This window comes from Pelmatolapia mariae, linkage group LG7 (genome assembly GCF_036321145.2).
Source record: "Pelmatolapia mariae isolate MD_Pm_ZW linkage group LG7, Pm_UMD_F_2, whole genome shotgun sequence".
Classification (NCBI taxonomy): domain Eukaryota; kingdom Metazoa; phylum Chordata; class Actinopteri; order Cichliformes; family Cichlidae; genus Pelmatolapia; species Pelmatolapia mariae.
In genome coordinates, this window is record NC_086233.1 from 44,174,059 (window position 1) to 44,190,423 (window position 16,365).

The 16,365-nt window shown below is 38.1% G+C and overlaps 1 protein-coding gene across 1 annotated transcript in view; it reads left to right on the plus strand.

Annotated features, from left to right (window-relative positions):
- Window positions 1–16,365, plus strand: part of lingo1a (leucine rich repeat and Ig domain containing 1a) — a 122,918-nt gene that overhangs the window by 41,319 nt on the left and 65,234 nt on the right. The window contains exon 2 of the mRNA XM_063479234.1: window positions 15,198–15,343. The gene's annotated coding sequence lies outside the window, so the exon portion shown is untranslated. The remainder of the gene's footprint in view (window positions 1–15,197; window positions 15,344–16,365) is intronic.

Below are 16,365 nucleotides of genomic sequence, written 5' to 3' on the forward strand. Positions count from 1 at the left end.
TTTTCTTCTTTTTTTATTTTTGGTAAAGTGTTTTTTTCCCATCTTACTTCCTATCTTGCATGTTGAGTATTCACAAGTTGCACATCATGTGAAAACAAGTCCCTTGTTTATGTTGAAGTTACGTTATAATTAACAAATATGACTCCCAATCTAATCATAATGTCTGTCAGTTAGCATATGAACTAATTACCAATTACATTTGATGTATTGCATATTACTTTCCCAGAAAAATACATTTGAACCTCAGTCAACTGGAACTATTGATCCAGGTGGGTTGCCTCTACTGTGTATTATCAGACTATCAGGTCTGAGCACAATCAATCATATTTGTTACACCTCTCCTGTCACCTTGAAGTCTGTGTTTACGATAAAAAGTCTTTTCTCCTTTCCGGTCTGTCATTTCTCAACTCTGGATCCCATCAAGTTGTCACTCTTTGATTTTTAATGATAATGGCTCACAGATGGGATGAGCAGTATCAGTAAACAGAAAACAGATAGGAAGTAAGGGAGACAGAAAGAAAACAGGATTTTCTGTTTCAATTTGAGCTGTGATTTTAAAAAAATATCACACAACAAAGCTTGTGACATTTTTTAGAGCTGTTCATTAACTGATATCTAAAGGCTGCTTTACAGCTGATCAGTGCTTATCACTCCAAAGCTTGCTTTGGTCAAAGAATTATACATTTGCAGAAATCCCTGCCATGCAAACAGCTTTCTAGCTTTCAAGTTGTATGACTGATCTGGAGAAATTTCACTCCAGTTGTTCTTGCATGGTGTGAAATTACTTCCTTCATTGGGGGGGGGGATGCTGCCTCTGATGTGTTTAATTGGTTTGTGGGCGTACCATACGATCAAGCTGTTCCTACAGCATTCATCAGGGTCCAGATCCGGTAACTATGCTGGCTACTCCATTACAAGCAGAATACCATATGGGTCATTCTCTTTAAACTGTTCTTGCATAGTGTGTAATTTTATATGATTATCCTGTTAAGAAAGGTCCAGTCAAGTGGTGAACACAACATTCCACATTGGTTACTTTTATTTCTATGACCAGTGATACTTTTAGGATTTTTGCAAGTTATTTTCAGAACTTTAATAATTAATTTAATAGTACTTTAAAAATTCTCAAAGATAACTGGAAAAAGTTTGAATTAATTCATTAAAAAAAATTTCTTATTTACTTATTACTTATTTTTTTACTGGTTTACTTTGAGAGTGTTGATAGAGAAGAACAGAAGTCAGAAAGAACTTCGGTTGTGTCTTGTGGATCTACAGAAAGGGCATGATAAGGTGGTACTGCATAAGGAAGTCAGGGGTTGTAGAGAAGTATGCGAGGATGGTGGAGAACATATATGAGGACAGTGAGACAGTGGTGTGATGTGTGGTGGGAGTGATGGGTTCAAAGTGGAGGTGGAATTACATCAGAGATCTGCTCTGAGCCCCTGAACCTCAACTAATGGGCAGTGTTAGAAATGAGTTTAACAGAGAGCTCAGGTTGAGAGGTTTGGAGACAAAGTTTGAGAGGGAAGGTTGAGATGGTTTTGGCATGTGCATAGGCTGGATACAAATTAGACAATGGAGGTGCCAGGCAGGAGAAAAAGAAAAAGGAGGCATGAAAGAGGGCATGCAAAGGGTTGGTGTGATAGAGGATGGGGTGAGATGGAGGCAGATGATCCACTGTGGCCACCCGTAAAGATAGCAGCCAAAACAAAGAGTTTAAGTTTGGAAGCATTTAGGACTGTGTTTTTGTCACAGTCTGATCAGCTTTCAATTAGCCAAGAACCACAGCATAGACAACAAACATCATCTGCTGAATGGAAGCGATGACTGACCAAATGTGAATACACACTACTTGCTCAACCCCATCACAAGACACAACTGTAACAAACAATTTATGAAAAACCATCAATCAGGTCAACACTAAAGTATCTAGGTAAAATACTACTGTACAGTTGTCTGATAAATGGTGGCTCCAAGTGTGGGGCTGAATTTCCAATTACTTTTCTGGGGCTTCTCCAGCCGGGCTGGTACCCGTACAGCTTTTGAAGGATGGAGAGGTGAATGCAAAACAGCTTCTGTGATTTTCAGCAGCCTGGCACTTCCACCCTTTGATGTATGAAGCCCCAGTGAGCCCTCAGTTGCTCTTGGTATGAGTTGTTTTCCTCACACCTTTATGTTGTGCTGTTTGTAATGTTATGTATTGTAAAACAGCAACAGACCAGGAAGTCAGTGCAGGTTTGAAACACTTAATGTCACCTTCTGTCAGGCAAACCTCCTTGGCATTGTGATGTGAATGTGTTTAATGTGACTCCCTGCAGCAAAATGCACTCCTCGCATTTTTGGAAAAGCATCAGGTGTTTAGAAATCTGTCAAAAAGTCGACAAAACTCAACGCACAACCTTGTCAGAAGTCAAATTTGCACAAGGTCTTCTTAAGATTCCTTGTTGGTCTCCGGCTAAATAATTGAAGCCTTATTTGAGCTGTGGTGAATTGCGGATAAGGGTGTTTTTGGCTGACTGCCTGCTGCTCTATCAAAGGAAAGAGCTGCTCTTGGTTGTGAAACTCTCACTCGATCTTGCTGTGTGACATTGCCCCGGTCAGTATTTAGAAGCTTATGTTTACTTGTGATGTCTTGAAGTAAACGCGCCTCTGCAGATAACATTTTTTTTTTGTCTAAATGATGGCCAAGATTAATATTGATAACTCAGGGTGTGCTCAAAGCTCTTGTTTGTTCAGTTGGTTAAGCAGCAGTTAGTGGCTGCTGTTTTGCTCATCGCCACTGTTTCATTTGTTTTCTTTTATATGTGTGTATTTATGTGTGTGTGTGTGTGTGTGTGTGTGTGTGTGTGTGTGTGTGTGTGTGTGTGTGTGTGTGTGTGTGTGTGTGTGGACGGGTATTAACATCTTCATGGGGACCAAAAATTGGTAGTTTACTATACTTGTGGGGACAAACAGCCCTTGTGGGGACCAAAATCCCGGTCCCCACGAGTTTGAAGGCATTTTTGAGCCTCAAAATGTGGTTTTAGTGTCAGGGTTACAATTAGGTTATGGTTAGGTTTAGGGTAAGGGTCAGGGTTAGGCATTCATTTTTGATGGTTAGGGTTAGGGTAAGGGGCTAGGGAAAGCATTGTGTCAATGAAATGTCCCCACAAGGATATAAATACACACATGTGTGTGTGTGTGTGTGTGTGTGTGTGTGTGTGTGTGTGTGAGTGAGAGAGAGACAGAGACAGAGAGAGAACCTCAAATAGAATGCAGTGGACTGTAGAATAAAAATTCAATGAAAAATAATAGCATTTTTCCTCAAACTGATTAGCTTTCTGGAAAGTCATCATGTACTTTTTTTTTCATTGCAGTCAATAATTCCAGACATGTATCCTGAACTACCCACTGCTGGCCATTCTGGCACCTTACGTACTATCTCTGCCCTCTTTTGCTGAAGTCTGCTTTTCGTTTCCGGGTCTTATTGTACTATAAATATGACAGCATTACAAAAACACTTTATGGCTGCAAACAAAGCAGACATGCCTTTCTGTGTGGCTTGTTTACATTAGAAAGTAGTCAAGAGAATGACCAAGAAAGCCTATCTAGAAGTCAAGCCCACACACACACCCAATGGGAGACGCTGCCCTTCTTTGATACGTCACTCAAGCTGACAGACAGTGCTTATCTGTCAGTGAGAGAGAAATGAACCAAGCACCCCATTTCTCTGTCACTTCATCCATATTGGTTTAACCTGGAGTCTTTCAGAAGTTCATCAGTTGCACATCTCAGATAAGGCTATTGAGATGGGCGCAGGGGTTGGGTGGGGGTTGGCTTCCTATAGGACCTCTGTGTCCAACTCATCTGAGATTTAAAGAGATTTTATTCATTCATTTCATGTTGGCTTTTGTAACTCAACCAATATGTGAATGTTTCAAAGACTGACGTAGAAGCACAGGCTTGAATGTCAGTGTTGGATTGTCTCTGTTGCTCCCAGTTTAATGAGTTCCTACAAATCTAATAGGAAATTCCCCCACATAGTTACAAAGGTCTTATAATGTTCAGCCAAAACAACTGCTAACATAAAGCGACAGGCTTCAAAATTAAGTCGTTTAATGCATGGACCAAACATGGACAACTAGCAAAAAAATGCATTTTAATGTGGAACTCAACAAAACAATAAGAAAAAAAAAAACTCACTCACCAAAAAATAATGAAATCAGTATTATTAAAAACTGTGTTTGAATATATTAAATACTAACATTTAGCACTGCTGTCTCACAGCAAGAGGGTCCTGGGTTTGAATCCACTGGATTGACAGCTGGAATAGCCTCCAGCCCAATCAAGACCTTGAACTGGCGTCAATAAACAATTGTTTTAGAAGTAAATCTATTTGTCTCTCGAGTTTTTCCACTTTGAGATATGCAGTAACAGCTGCATTCCTATAATTAATTCTGTTGTATTTTGTCCAAGAGTGCGACTTTATTTTGGCCAATCATAAGGTTTTTCCTTACCCATCTCAATTTGAAAACAAGGATGAAAACTCTCAGTCAGTATTTCAGCCATCGAGAAAGACAGCATGGAAATGTGTCAGCATCTTATTATCTTACTATTCATTTTATTCAGATTGTTTATACTTCTGAGCCCCAAACAGTCAGGAGTTGAACATCTTACATAATAACAAATTTACATCAGCCATTAATCTCAAGACCCTAAAATGCCACTCCATTGCACTTTATCTCATTTATGCTTATGAAATAAGCACAAGTGATTTGGCAGCAGTTTTTTGTTAGTCATGCACTAAATCTCAAGTAGTTTTACACCATCTGTTGCGCTAGAATTTGCCTCTTTTTTTTCTCCCCTGTCTGTTTCCTAGGACCACTCCTCAGTCCATTTATAAATAAAATGCCCCGTTTATAAATGTGACTAGTTCGCCTGTGGTGCCACATGGTAAATTGTGTAGCTGGATTCAGTGCTAACATAAATAAAGGGAATAATAACAGTTCATGTTTGTGTCTTTGCATCACCTTAAAATCACTGTTAAACGATGATGATGGTTTAATCAGCCCCTTGCATTACTAGTGTTTGTTCATGAAGAAGAGAGAGCTTGATGATGTTTTTTTTTTTCCCAACCTGGTAATCGATGTAAAGTGAGGAGAATTTAGTCCAAGATACTACACTGGTGATGGAGTGATCACTGACGATACTGAGTCAGCAGAAATCAATGTAGTGTATGTAGCTGATAGGATAGTTCAAGGTGAGCCCCTGTGTGTAGCTAAGATTGTGTGTAATGTCACATTAACATCTGGCATCGGGGGGGACACGACATCCTTCATGGTGATTTTTTTCTGCAGCGATGATGGGAGAAACAGCTGTTATGATGCTGCAAATTAATCATGAGACCATCTTCTACATGTATGCAAGGACACAGACAGTCTTAACATCTAGTGCATTATATTTGATACATACAGTTTTTATGAGTTTTTGAGACTTCTACATCAGTCTGTGTTTTTTAGGCTGAAGAACTTGAAAAAAAATTGCACAACATGTTTTTAAGCTCTAGAGTTCAAAAAGTGCAAAAACTCATCTTTGCAAATATACTGCATGTTTTAATGCAAAGTGCATTGGTTGCTGTGCATTTGTAATATTTGCTGTTCTGTGTAGAGGGAAAGAATCTGTGTGCCTCTAAATGCACTCTGTACAATGAAAACTGAATCAAATCTATTTCATTTGTCAAACTTTGCTAGAAGCACACTGCAGATGTATGTTGTGTTTTATTATTAAATTTGCACTATAATATCAAATCCAATACTACCATTATTAATTTGGTTGTTTTCTGTTGGCCTTTTTGTAATCTATATTTTCAATTTCAGAGCACCGGTAATTACAATATTCAGTATTCAGACTACAGTGTACTGTCTGCAGTAATGACCTCGTATGTCTCCTGGTATCATCATTATTATTCATGGCTGCACTCCAGGCCCACAGGTCAACATGAACTGTGCCTGTCAAGACAGCCATCAGACCAAAACATTCTGGGCACATGCACGTAGTGGATATGCATTAATGAATTGTGCACTTTAATTGTGCAATCACGTTCTGCCGATCTGCTAAGTTGTAAATTTTCCCAAAGGCTGTCCTTTTTCTTAACTCACATTCCTTTAGCATCTTGATAGCTGTCAAAGTCAGTCTCAGAGAAATCAGTCCTGTAGGTAGAGTGTTAATCTACTGTGTTTTCTTTAGATTAATTTTATAAATAGAATTATCTATTTATTTTTTTTAATTCTGGTGTGAAAGCTGACAGTCGCCCTTACTCAAAAGTCTCATGTGAGACGAATACCAAAAATCACATTTTCCTTTTGTTGCTGATTCGGCTCTAAAGCGAACAAGGTATCTGCAGACTCTCATAGTGGTTCTCTGCTGCTAAAGAGTCTAAGGTGTCCAACACATTGCAAACAGTCTTACATAATTCAAAGGTAAATTAATTTATGTTTCAAAGCGATACTGGCTCGTTTATGCTGAAAGAACACTAGAGCTGTCTGATAGACACTAAGAAGTGTAGCAACCTAATCCCATTAGAAAAGTTCTTAATATTATACTTGTGACTTCACATGAAAAATGCTAGCCAAAAACTGCAATTAAAGTAAATGAGGGCAATATTTCAGACTTTCATTATATGACAGTAACCTATTAGAAAAAATAAAAAAGAATAAATAAATTAAATAAAAAGAACCTTGCAACTGCCTGAAAGACTGAGATCAAATATCTAATGGTATGACTGTGTGAAGTGCTACAGGTAGGAGGCTATCTAATATGCATAATCACTGTGGATGAGTTTTAAATTCCAAAATTAAGTTATTTGAAAAATTCGTCATATTTGGAAACTTCATTGAGAGTGACTCATTCACTTAGAGCCATTGCTTTCATACGTAGAAAGATGCGGGGTACATTTGGATAGCCTAGAGAATCCGTATAATTTATTGGGCAAGTAATGAAGTCAAAATACAGCTAAGAATTTGTCTTTTCAAAATATTCAAACTATTTAATTAAAAATAAAGGAGGTACATTGTTTACAATGGTGCCCAGTATAGACCATATGGAACATAACATCCCGAGGCAATTTAGCATAATGCTTCATGACCCAAGAAATCTCTGTGCTAATGTATTATGTGACTAAATTAACAAAGCTGAACTTTCCTTTGGTGTCAGGCGATGGCTTCTATTTTCACCTCAGATGGAATGATTCATGAAATCATTTAGGCATCATTTTCAGGGATACACTGCTCCTTAATGATATTATAATTATCCACCAAAGATTAATTTGCATGTGTGAGGCAAATTATGTGATGGATTACCTATAAATTGTCATAGAGCAGTAAAAATGGTGAATCGTGACAGAGCTCGGTTTTCTCATTGTGCACTGAAATGACCAAAACATATTGAAGTATATATTTAAGCACCGCTAGACCTTTCACAGTTGTAGCTCAATAAAACCAGCAAAGGTACAAACCACATTTAAACTAAACAAGACCACAATTAAGATTAGATTAGGTGAAATGTTGTTAATTGCCCCTCATAAATGGGTAATTGATAAATTACTTATCCATTAATTAGAGTGGACCTGCCATGCTCCCTGGACACCCCTCTCATCTGTCTCAGTTAAACTCCTGCCACTAAATGCAGATGGCAATAACAAGACGACCAGCATTTGCAGCATCTTTTTGCTCAGTGACACAAACTTAAAACCAGCCAACCCAAACTTTGCTAAATTTCTCTGATTATCTTGATTGAATTGTATTTTTAAATGAAGTCACTGCAGCTATTCCACACTACTTTTGGAGGTTTAAGGTGAATAGGGGTGGAGGCAGGGAGGCAGGAATCGTAAACCATGAAAACAAAGGCTCAGGGAGACCATAATGGCTTTTACATGTCAAAAGGTTTTTCACTGCCTTGTGGTAGGTTGAATGTGGTTATTTGGATTATGTTTTTGCACTGCACTGCTGCTACATAAAGCTCTGTTATTGTTAGAGGAGACATGGGGCTGATAGTAGAAAGTCAAATCTTGTCACAGTATTTCCTTGAGTATTAACATTTTTTCCCCACATGGACAGACTAGTAATTCATTGAATACAGTTTTGGTGACTGGCAGGGCATCATGCAAATGGTAATCAGAATCATCAGCATCTTATTGTTTATGTGTTTATCTGGTTGTTTCTGGGAGTTGGAAGAGCTCATAAATAAATAAATGAAGCGATTCTGAGATTTACATAATCAAAGTGTAACTGGATGTTTTCATTACTAGCTGAAGTACTATTTTATGGTGAAGCAAGGTGCATGTGTTAAACCCATTGTTTTTCTTGCCAAAAGTAGAACAAGCCACAGCACAATCATCCGCTTTATGACTGATAGAGGAAAATGAGGTGACACAAAGAGAGTCCCCCCTTTTCAGACAGTTTTGGTGTGGCTACAGATCCAGCTCAACAAGCCAAATAAAATGGGTAAATGACTACTGGAATCAAGCCAAACAGGTTGGGGTGTGGGTGGCGGTGCACTCCAAAGCTCATGCTATTATTGTTTTATTTAGTTAAGATCTTAAGTTCAATGGGATTGCATGACCCGCTTGACAATACTGGTGCCAAAGAATATGTTTGCATCCAGCGCTGTGCACACACAAATATTGAACATGGACTACATACATAAGATATCCTTCAGGACACTAAATACACAAGTCTGTATTGATTTGGATCTCAATCTTGCACTTACGGTACAGCTAAGGATCTGGGCCATTTGTCTTCACATATCAGGGTGAATTTTTCTAAGTAATTATCCAGACGACTGAATTGCTGGAAGTTTCACTGAAAGCCAGCGATAGTGGGAAAGGTGATCTAAAAAGAGACAGCATCATAAAATTAATTAGTACTCTGACACAGAGATGTCTAATGCCAAAGTTAGATCCACACCAGGTGTGCTGAGTGCTGTGAAGTGAGTGTTGTGTAGCACTCAGAAGTTGGCTCTCGAATCCAGAAAATGAGATCATGTCATGGTTATAAATTTAAATGACCAGAATTTGTGTAACTACACCTGTTTACTGGGAAATTACAGATTTTTCTCTGCACTACGCAGTTACTTTATAGGCCGTACTAAAGTTGAATGTGGAAAAACAACTGTAATACTTTGTTACTTTGTTACTACTGTTTCAGTTCTTTTCTTTATTGAACAACACTCTGCATACTTTCACTGCAGTGGGGAACAGCTGGTTGAATAAAAATAAAAGGTCAAAATTCACACTGCCAAGGTTTAATTACCTTAAAAACCTAAGCTACTGGACATATTTAAGTGGTGGCTCACAGGAGCTGTGGCTTTCAGCTTTTTCTACCTGTTTCTGTAGCCGCTGCAAAAATAATAATGGTAATAAATAATAATAACAGTAATAATATGAAGCATACACACATACACACAGAATAAATCATATTTCTCTCTTTTTTAAAAATTTATAAATTAAATTTAAACTCAGAAATGCTCATCTTCATTATCCAGTGCAGTGGTGATTTGATTTTACTTATTTTGTAATCCTGGAGAGAGTAAAAATGTGGGATTTCTGCGAAAGCTTTGTAGGTCTCTTTCCACAAATGCTATGCTCTGATCAATTTTTAATATTGTGCTGTTTAGTAGAGACAAACAAGGAATGACAATTAAAGGAAAACTTTGAAAATTCTGCAAACAGACTTGTTTCCTTTCTTCTCCAATACTTGATGAGATTATTGGTTACCCTGTGATATCTGTTTAATGTTAACTCACTGTGCAAATGTGTCAGCTTAGTTTAGCTTAAACAGTAAAAACAGCTAATCCTTTCAGGCAAATTATACACAATAAAATGGGAGGAGGCATCATGCCCCTTTACCATGAGGATGTTTGTCCCCCCTTTTTTATTTATTTAGCTAATTAGATAGCTATAGAGATTTTTTATTGCATGTGATTATTTAATATCAGTCTATGTTTCCAACCACACGGTACTGCTAAAAAAAAGTCTTTCCTTATCCAAAGTAATCCATTTTGACTAACTTCCCCGTTGTTATCCTCAAGAAGAAACATTTTCTTGTTTAATATTTCCATTAAATTGTTTAAGCACAAATCACTGATGTGTTAAGAAATATGGGATGTTTCAAATGTGGCTTTTACAGCCTGGTAGGAGAAAAAACAAATAATGACTCCTCTATGGATTCAATTATGTTGCAAGAACATTTGAAGGATGATATTAAACTTGTATCAAAAAGTGGTGATGTAAACCTGCTGGCTCTATTAGGCAAATTAAAAGAAGAATTAAAAAAGGATGACGCCATGTTTTGCAACTCTTTGCCTTGGCAAGGAAGAAAATACAACATTTCTACTAAAAACTTGAAGCACATGAATAAAACCAAAGTCACTCACAGTAAATACAAATTACATGCTGACAGGTAGTCCTGCTCAATAAAACAAAACAACATTAGTAACTGTATCCATACTTAGTTAGCGCAAGCAGTTTGTGTCTGGTGTCTTATGTTTGCGTCTTTCTGTTACAGGTCAAAGCCACTGTCTAAGCTCTTAATTGTTAAGAAAGACAACACTTCATGTCCATTGACCCAGTTAGCACTAACAAAAGTCATCTTAGTATGTTACTTTATTTGTGTATTGATATACTTTTGTTCCTAAGAGATGAGTCTACAATTTATTTGCATAGGTTATTAATCTGCTCATCCTTTTAAGTTAATGGAAGTTGTGTTGTTTGTTGCCTCTGCCGAGGAAGTGTCTCTGCTTTCCTGAACAAGCCACAGATTTATTTACAGTATGAGAGAAAGGACTCAGAAAGCCCACGGGAATAAAGTTTTAGACAGGGACAGTTGAAAGATGTTGAATAGAGGTCAGAACTGTTTTGCCCACTGTGCATGCCACTGTAAGGTAAACTCCCCAGGATACCTGTTAGTCACTGAGGCCCTGATATGTTCTGCTGGATGCCTGGGGTGTGTGTACCACACAGGTGATACTTTTGCCTGTCAGGTGGCTTGTGGTGAGAGCTAATCCTGTTGAAAATAGAAATGTTTTCTGCCTTGGGATGGGGGGAAGGAGTGCAAAAGTGACGCGACCAGCCCCATGGAATCAGTCATCTATGTGCACATTGGGAAACAGTCTAATCTTGTCACTGACACATGGGAAAAAGTGAAAGTCTCTAGGTATCAGTAGCAAAGACAGAATGGAGTTGATTTGTAAAATCATACTAGCACATGATGAAAACTGAGAAAAGCATTTGTTTTTTTCTTCCCAAACCTTTGTTGTTATGTTGATTTGTAATTCACTGTATACATGTATGTATTATATCGCCATACACTCTTAACTTTAAAAATTCCCATTCTGTCAAGCCTGCTGAAAAGAGTTACACAAGAACTCTGACGTCTGTCATGCCCTACTTCTTAATTTCATTTAGTTTCCCACTCTCCATTTTAAATGTTTAAATGTTAAATGCTGTGCAGATGGTGTTTATCAATGACTCATCATCTCTCTCCCCAATAGCCTGGTTTCTGTCTGGGGTTAAATTCCTGCTGCAGTAATTCACATGTTCTGACTTTTAGCTGTTATTATCCCAACAATTTTGACGTGACGATTGGGATTTTCAGGTTAGTTTGTGATTTCTGTTATTTCCCCCTGATGTCAGAATATGTTAGTTAATTGTTAATGTTGCTTTGGACTCTCAACTATATTTGACAGACAACATATAAGTTGCTACTTTTGTGTGATGTTGGTACTGGTGCGTGTGATTTCTGTAAATGTAAACAACTGGTAGGAATGTATATTTGCCTGACAAAACTGACCATTTTCATTGTGGGAAAACAATGGATTAATTCTCTTATCAAGCTTGCTTCACTCTTAAAATACCCAGCAGCAATTTTCATGTGGAAATGACTTCCAGGTTTTATTCACTATCAGTGGGAAACCAAGCATGAGATGTTTCTTCAGCAAATAATGCCATTAAGGTTTTACCACTGAAAGGATTCTTTAGTGAGAATATCATATCTCACACGATGTTGCAGTTTTGTTTCTTCTCATCATGGATAGCTTCATGCTTATATATTTGTTTGATGTCATCAGAATTGCCCCAATCAATTAAAATTGTTTTATTAATGACAATATCAGCTCATAAACTAAGTCATAAATATAATTGTCCATAGATCTGCCAATCCATCCATGCATTTTCTTCTGCTTATCCATTCGCGGGGACAGCAGTCTAAGCAGAAAAGCCCAGACCCTTCTGTCCTCAGCCACCTCTTCCAGCTTATCTGAGGGAAAACTGAGATGTTCCTAGGCCAGCCAAGAGATGTAATCCCTCCAGGTTGTCCTGGGTCTACCCCAGGGCCTCCTCCCAGGAGCACATTGGTTGAACATCTGGGGTGGCTGTAGCTCAGGAGGTAGCTGAGGTCACCTACTGATTGGAAGGTTGGTGGTTCGATCCCTGGCTCCTCCAGTCTGCATGTCAAGTATCCTTGGGCAAGATACTAACCCCTAATTGCTGTCCGATGCATCCATTGGAGTGTGAATGTAGTTAGAAAAGCACTCAGTATAGAGAAAGTGCTTGTGAGAATGGGTGTGGTGGCATGTTGTCTAGAGCCCTTTGAGTACTCTGGGAGAGTAGAAAAGCACTGTATAAGAACCAGTTCATTTATTATAAACCAATTGGCTCCTTTCGATGTGGAGGAGTAGCAGCTATAATCTGAGCATCTCTCGGATGTCTGAACTCCTCACCCTATCTCTAAGGGAGAGCCCAGCCAGCCTTTGGAGAAAGCTAATTTCCGCTGCTTGTATCTGCAGCTCATTCTTTTGGTCACTACACACATCTCACCCCCAGGTGGTGATCAGTTGATTGCTCAACTCCTATCTTCACCTGATGATATGATTACAAAATCAAATATGTTGTTCATTATAGACAAAACTGTGATTCTCACAGAAGTCTTATAACAGAACAACAGTATGTTCCTCTCAATCATGCCCCTCCTGGTCTCACTGTTGTTGCCCATTGAAGTCTCCCAGTAGGACGACGGAGTCACCAGATGGAGCACCCTCTAACATCCCACCAGCAACTCCAAGAGGGCTGGGTACTCTCAACTGTTGTTTGGTACATAAAAACAAATGATAGTCAGAACCTGTTTCTGGGCCCGAATGCGCTGAAAAACAACTCTCTTGTCCGCCAGTGAAAACTCCAGTATACAGGGAGCAAGCCAATGGGATACAAGGATAGAGTCCAGTCCCTCCAGAGCTTGGCTTGGCATGCTGTGTGTTGAGGTGGGCCTGACTATATCTAACCAGAATCTTTCAACTTTACGCACTACCACCAGAGAGGTTACATTCGTGTCCCAGTTGCCAGGCTCGATAGCTGGGGATCAGGACACGAAAGGGCTCTGCTCTTTGTTGCCACCCGACACACCCAACCAGTACAGTGCCTGATAATTATTACTGGAGTGTGCTTTATAATTCTATATCCATATCAGTCAATATCTCATTAATCAAAGGCTGCTGTATATTTTTGTTGTTGTTGTTGTTTTTATCATTCCCATACAATTACATTAAGTGTGTGAATACTGCAGTGTACACAACACATGAAATAATCAAGTAACTTTGCAGTCTTCTGCAAAGTTCTGAACTATATTATTATGCAACATTTTCACTGTAACACAGGTGCTAGTAAATAATCTGAAACCAAATTTTATGCATTGAAATTAATTGTTTTGCGAGTAATGAGGCAGATGAAATGTAGAACATCTTGCAGAGGAAGAACAAGGTGTCTCTGTTACTGCCAACAACTCTGCAGACAAATTACACCAGCACAGATGCTTTGGACCAGAACACTTTGCTTTGGATCCAAGGTCTGACTTTTCCCAGCCAGAAAATCAAAGGGAAGTTACATCCCTTCTGATTTTAATGCATTAGATAGTTTGTGGAATGTGGAAGATCAAATGTTTGCCAAGTCATTTGCAGATGCAAACATATCTTAGTGGGTTTTTGTATATTTTCAGATTTTTGTACGTAATGCTTTCATGTTTTTTGGACCAAATATGTCACAAGTTGATCTTACGAGTTTCAGCGGTAAAATGTTCTTATTCAAAATCAAATCAGTTACTGATATCGTGGATGTTAATAATTTCACCACCAATAATTTAATCTCCTGTTATTTATTTCATATAATGAAGGAACAAATTAACTTTGGTATCCATTACCTCTGAAATACTCAAAATCTCTGGCATTTCCAAAGTCTGATCGTCTCTCACCCACAGAGAGGGAAATGGAGCATGTGGTTATTACTAGCAGGATGTTCTGATGTGAAATCCAAAAGCAAAACTGAAATACTGTTGTACTCTTTAGGAAAGAGCATTTTCAGTGTGAAGTCACTGGTAGACATCACTGATAATCACTGTTTAGTTTTTCATTTCTTAATCTGCCATTTATTATTTATAGTTAATTGAGCCTGAGGTACATTTAAACAAACCACTCATTTTAAGGATGATATAAGGATATTTTTTAATTTTGTAATCTCTATTTCTTATGCTAACAATGGATTATGTGACTGATTATATGTGTATTTGAAAAATCGCTCTCTGTAGTGTGGAAGGAACAGAGGATTATGACCCAACTCGAGAGTTCAACTTATTTCTGCGGTGCGTTTCAGTTTTATTATTTAATTGCATTGGTTTTGTTGGTCCACAACTTTAAAGTTCTGGTTAACTCCCACAGCTCCCAGCAATAACAAGATGTTACTTTAAGCGAACAGCTTTTATTGGCACACTATATGCTATACCTGCCTAGCCGGAAACAACAGACAGATGCAGTTAGCTGTTAAATATAGTGGTGCGAGGAGCGGCTGATGAGACAGATATTTCCCTCAGGAGCTGGTGGTGGTGAAAACAGAGTTAAACAAAAGCAGAAATATTGGACTTTGTGTTTTGAAATTCATCAAGTGGCCAGAAACACAACTCCAGATAAATAATAATGGTGTTTCATGTCTGTAGGATGTGTTTGCTTTCAAAGGAATAATGTCAGCATTGAATTCACAGCTTGTTTCCACGGCCAACTAAGGACATTAAGTTTGGTTTATGTTTTAAAGAACATCACATTTAACACATAATATCTATTTCAAATATCACATGATTTATATGCTTTGCAGTAAGGATTCTTGTGTTGGTTACTTCATGCAGGTGGCTGATCAACTGAAGAGGGAATGCTGCAAGGGTATGTGGATTAAGAGGAGACGTTGCTCATCTCACACCTTCAGCCTCCCACCTTCTGCACAGTAAGCAGATCCAGCGGCTCTTTGGAATCAGCAGGCCAGCAATTACTGCCCGTGAGTATTATTGCACTCCCAGAATTATTAAAAACTCACGCTGATCATCATACAGAATAAAGAATCTGACTTTTGCGGTGAGATCGTCTCTTAACTTCAGCATTATAAAAAGCACTGCATCTGTGGACCTTCTCTGATACCTTTTAAACCAGCCAACAATTCACACAGTAAATCAAATTAGGAATAAAAAAACTTGACATTTGAAATGTGCGAGGATGATATAAATAGGTAGCTGGCAAAGACGTCTCACCGCATAGCAATCCGAAGAGACGCTTTGAGTATTGAAATAGCTGATCTCCTTATCTCATTGGCTTAATTAGTGTTAATACATCACAAAAAAAAAAAAAAAAATACATCACAGCTCAGAAGTAACTCATTGATTCACTTTACAGATCTCTCAAAAAAATGCGTGTTTTTTTTTTAAACACTAGTGATTTTTTTTAATTCAAACTTGTTTTTTGAAAGGTTTGTCTTGCAGTCCCTGTTATTGTTGGGTACGGCTCTTATTGTCGTGGATTGTCTTAAATAACACTTACCTTTTTTTCCAGTAAACACACAATTTTTTAGTTGCCTAAATTTTGCTGGTTTAATTGTTGCTAGCTAACAACTAAAATTTCATGTCAGTGAATATTTAGTTTATAGTTACTGCTACATTACTGCTATACTTGCCCACATACTTTCATTTAAAAGGTTCACAGATTTCTTAATAGAATAAACCAGACAACACTGCCCACTCTTCTGTTGCAAAATAATTGTGTAGATACTGTAGCCAGATCATTTCTGGGACGCAGGATACATTTTACCATACTCTGCATGTAAGTGTTTACTGTATGTTGTGGCAAAGCCCCCACATTTAAGTTGTGCTTTCTATTTCACAGAAACAATATAAGTTAAGTAGTGTACTAAAACATAGTTTGCCTTGTTTTTGCTGGGACTCCTGCAAAGTCACTTTCACTGCATGTTGCCTCCCTTAAACACCAGAAATTAAATACTATGTTATAGCTGGTCAGTAATAATAAACT